This window comes from Theobroma cacao, chromosome 5 (genome assembly GCF_053813885.1).
Source record: "Theobroma cacao isolate CCN51 chromosome 5, ASM5381388v1, whole genome shotgun sequence".
Classification (NCBI taxonomy): domain Eukaryota; kingdom Viridiplantae; phylum Streptophyta; class Magnoliopsida; order Malvales; family Malvaceae; genus Theobroma; species Theobroma cacao.
This window is the reverse complement of record NC_142643.1, coordinates 34,427,701-34,432,925: the sequence shown is the minus strand read 5'-3', so window position 1 is coordinate 34,432,925 and position 5,225 is coordinate 34,427,701. Positions and strand designations below refer to the sequence as shown.

Below are 5,225 nucleotides of genomic sequence, written 5' to 3'. Positions count from 1 at the left end.
CATGGATCATGAAAGTGATTTTTGATGATCCTTGTTATTGTAGATGTGACCCCTCTCTCGAAAAAAGTGCTTGTAAAATATTTCAAATAATTGTATATATTAAAATTAAAAAAATTATAAATTGAGTTGAAAAATATAACAAGTTTAACAAGATAACATACCTATCCCTAATAAGAGTTATACGCAGTCTGTCCGATGGATCTACAAAAGTTTGAGTCCTACACTGGGTCCCCTACCTCTTGATCTTGAAGATTCCTCATTTGCATTTCCACCTAAATCCATAGACGGGGATCTTGTAATATCATGTGTAGATGTCTCATTTTCTACTTGCTCTGCAAATGCATCATACAAAGACTGTGTCTCAAATGGCGCATCAATATTCTCCTGTTGCACCTGTTGTGGAATGGATATATCATCACACGCTTGGGAACTTGTAAGCATAGCCATACTCCCCGTTGCATATGAAGACCTAGGTCTCGGTCTTGATTGCTTCCCTTGAACCATCGTTCCTGCAATATTGTATTGTTAAAATCCCATTAGCAATTATTATTAATATGATTATTATTATAACAGAATAAAAAACATCAATTCACAGCAATGACACATATAATTCTTAATTATTAAAAATAAAGCAGCAATTATATATTAACTAATTTCAACATTTAAATCTTTATTTTAACTCAAACGTTCTAATTTTACATCATGTCAAAATACTTTAATATTATAAAATTTAAGTTCAATAATACCGTAAAAAGAAACTATTAAACCAATATCGTATGTGCTTACAGTCATCATTCACTTCCTTAATAATCAAACTCATGTTCTGCATTATTATCACTATCATCATTATAAGTTTCACAATCGTCGTGCTCCACATGATCTTCATCTTCATCTTCATCTTCATCTTCTTCTTCATATTCATATTCATCTTCATCTTCATCTTCATCATCATCTTCATTATCTTCTCCTTCCATGTCGTCTTCTTCATCTTCATCTTTATCGATATCATCTTCTTCATCCTCAATCGATAGATTAACCTCTTCACAATCACCACTCACTAACTCTGTTAAATCAACTTCCTCTGATTGAGTACTAGTAATTGAATTGGACACATCTTCTTGGTATACTCCTTCATTCAAATCAATTTCATTTTCTCTATCACCACTAATAGGATTTTGAAATCTACTCATAGCTTTTGTTTTAAATACTGCCCACCAATCACGTCGATCTCTTCTTCTTGATGGATAACTACTATAATAAACTTGGTGAGCTTGGGCAGCTAAAACAAATGGTTCATTACTGGCCAGTATTGAGTTGTAATTGACATCAACAAAACCATGCAATCGATCTACCTTTATTCCTTTTTCAATATCAAACCAATGACACTTGAATAGAACAACTCTATTCCCTATACCAAAATACTCCAACTCGATTATATCCACTAAGATGCCATAAAAGTCACGCTCATGATCATTGTAAAAACTCCTTTTTATGCAAACCCCACTATTCATTGTCTTACGATTTTGGCCGTAATCTAAGGTGTGAAAATTGAAACCATTTACAAAATATCCACTGTAACACCTTATCATACGTTTGAGACCATAAGAGATTTCAATTATACGTTGGTCTATTTCCTCATTATGCTTTGCAACCTACAAACATGAGATACAAGAGAATAAAATAATAAATTACATAATAAAAAAGAAAATGATTAATTAAAAGTTCACTTCTATGTTAAAGAAACTTACATAATTTTTAAACCATTTAACGAATCTCGCATCACGTACTTTCTCCAATTCCTCTTTCGAAATTTCCACAACATCTCCCTTCACAATTTCATCAAATATCCTATCATAATATCCACGACTACGTGATTAACTTCAATCTTATTATAGGGTATTAACAAGTTAAAAAAGTAATGGTACTTACTTTATATATGGCAGCATCTCTTCATAATTCATTAAAACATATAACTCAGCAGCATAAAACTCATTCTCATCTAAAAATCGAGATTTATCACATGAACCAAAAGCTCACCCCGAGTGAGTGAAAATTGAAAGACGACCCATAGAGTCCACCTCTCCCCCATCATCATTACGTGGCACTCGATTTACTCTTGTTCGCATAGTAGGTTCAAAATACCATGAGAAGAATGAGAAAACTTCCTTGATAACATGAGCCTCACATATATATCCTTCAACAGAGGCACGATTTTTTACTTTCTTCTTCAACTGTTGCAAAAACCTAACAACCACAATATTCATCAATCTTATGATGTACTTTTAACTCTTCAAAATAAATATATAAAAATAAATAACAATTATTTTACCTCTCAAATGGATACATCCATCGATACTGGACAGGTCCACCAACCTTGGCCTCGCAAGGTAAATGAATAGGCAAATGCTCCATCAAGTCAAAGAATCCCGGAGGAAATATATTCTCTAGTTTGCATATAGTTTCACATATTTTTCCTTGCAACATTTCCATATGATTAATAGGTATTTTAGTTACGCACAAATCCCTAAAAAATTGAGATATCTCAATAATTGCATCTCAAATTGTTTGAGGCAGCATATCACAGAATAAATTTAGGAGCAATCGTTGCATAAAAACATGACAATCATGACTTTTCATCCCATAAAGTTTTTTATCAATCTCATTAACACACCGAGAAATGTTCGACGCAAAACCATATGGTAATCTCAATTGTTTAACCCAAGCACAGACATTTCTTATTTCCTCCTTATTTAATGTGTACGCAGCCTTGAGCTTGTACAGTTTTCCATTATTTTCCACCAATTCCAATTCTGGCCGCTTGCAATACACCTTCAAATCTTGTCATGCCTTTATGTTGTCCTTTGTCCTTATTTTAACATCCATCACTATGTTGAGTATATTCTCAAAAAAATTATGTTCAATATGCATAACATCTAAATTGTGACGAATAAGAAGCGTATGCCAATAAGGTAGAGACCAAAATATACTCTTCTTCACCCAATTATGACAAACACCATATCTTGAACTCTTTCGCTCACCACATTTTGTTCCAAATGGGAGATGATGAAACGAATTCAAACGTGTCAATATTTATTCGCCTGATAATCGAGGAAATGGTAAGTCATGTTCAACTATTTTTTTAATAAATTTGTCTCTCTACCTCCTAAAAGGATGATTAGCTGGCAAAAATTACGGATGACAATAAAAGAAACAAGGTTTCCTACCATGTTCCAATATGAAAGATTTAGAATGTTCCATGCAATATGGACATGATAATCATCCATGTGTACTCCACCTTGACAACATACCATAAGTAGGAAAATCATTAATTGTCCACAATAATGCTGCCCTCATATGAAAATTTTGTTTCCTATATGCATCATAGGTCACAACACCTTCTCTCCACAATAAAGTCAACTCCTTAATCAAAGGCCTCAAGAAAACATCTATATTTTGACTTGGACTTTTCTTACCCGGAGTAACCATGTTAAGAAATATATATTGTTGTTGCATACACATCCATGGGGGTAAATTATACACACAAAGCATTACTGGCCAAACAAAATAAGGCTTGGCAGTCGATCCAAAAGGGTTGAAACCGTCAGCACATAACCCAAGTCTTACATTTCGAGGTTCCATTGCAAAAAAATTCATGTGTGCGGTTGAAGTGTTGCCAAGCCTCACCATCAACAGGGTGTCTAAGGAGTCCATCATCATTGTGGTGTTGCGCATGCCATGTCATATGTTTAGCAGTTTTACATGACATATAAAACCTTTGAAGTCTCGGTATAAGTGGTAAGTAATGCAAAATCTTGTAAGAAATTTTCTTCTGCCTTCTCACACTTGAATTCCTCTGTTTATACCGAGGATGTCCACATACCTGACAATGCTCAAATGTAGCAAATCGCTCATAAAATAACATGCAATTGTTCTTGCAAGCATCAATTTTGATATATCCCAAACCAAGCTCTTCTTCTTCATCCTATAAAAGTCGATAGGTAAATTCTCATCAAATGGAAACATATTCTTTATTATCTCCAATAGTCGATCAAAACATGATTCACTCAAATTGTACTCTGCCTTAACATTTAAAAGTTGCGACACAGCTGAAAGTGTTGTGTGCTTAGTACAACCTACTCACAAAGGTTCCTCTGCATTGCTTAACAAAGAGTAAAAGGAAGACGCATTTGGATTGGGATCTTCTTCCACAAAGCTCGACTCATTTTCAGAACCATGGTTGAAAGCAACTTCGGGACGCATAGCATCCCTAACCATTCTAGTATATGGATTTTCTATTTCATCTTCATATGTAGGTTCTCGAAAAGCAGCATCTCCCTCAAATCTAAGGGATGGTTCAACTCTAGATCTACTTCTTGATGATTGTCCAACATGATCTTCCCCATGTAAACTCCCAATTGTGTAAGCCCTAGTAAAACCACGGTTTAGGATGTGTTTTGTGACTCTATCTTTATCTAAGAACTTGTTGTTACTACATCGTGTGCAAGGGCATCTAATTTTATTCTTCCACATAAATGTAGTCTTCGAACATGCGAAATTAATAAATTCAGTAACTCCATTTACAAATTTAGCTGTAATGAATCCATTCTGTAATCGACGGTACATCCAAGAGCGATCTCCTGACATTTTATAATCCTAAGTATCATAGAATATCATTATCAAGACTAATTTGTATTGATGGAAATAAAACAATTTGTTAAACCCTACATTCCAATATGTATTATATTTATAGATAGATATATATATATATATATATATATATATATATGTACATATTCAAAATTACATTGTAAGATGCAAAGTAGCCCTTATAGTATAAATTATTGCATACATAAATTATCCGTTAAACCTAGGAAAATGGTTTATATTTATTAAGATAGCATCAGATTGAACAACATGAGTATTGTGGACGGGTCCAAATTTATGTACTATTATCCGTTGGAAAGGATAGTATCATTATTTATAAATTTGAAGTTTAACAAGGGTGGTCAGTTCTCAAATACCAACATTTAATTGCTTCTGTGTTTAGCTTACTCACCTCGAAAATTAGACCAAAACCCAATCTCGTTTTGAAGCAGACCGAACATAGGTTTGATGCTTCCAGAGCCGACCTTAGCCTTTGACTGAAGTTAAAGCAATGAAACATTTAGGCTTGTAACCGTAAATCAAATAATTAAAACACAATAACATCATTAAAAATACCTAGG

General features: G+C 33.7%; 1 pseudogene; it reads right to left on the bottom strand.

Moving 5' to 3' along the window:
* Window positions 1-2,033: 2,033 nt before the first annotated feature.
* Window positions 2,034-2,883, bottom strand: LOC148762806 (uncharacterized; annotated as a pseudogene).
* Window positions 2,884-5,225: the final 2,342 nt, after the last annotated feature.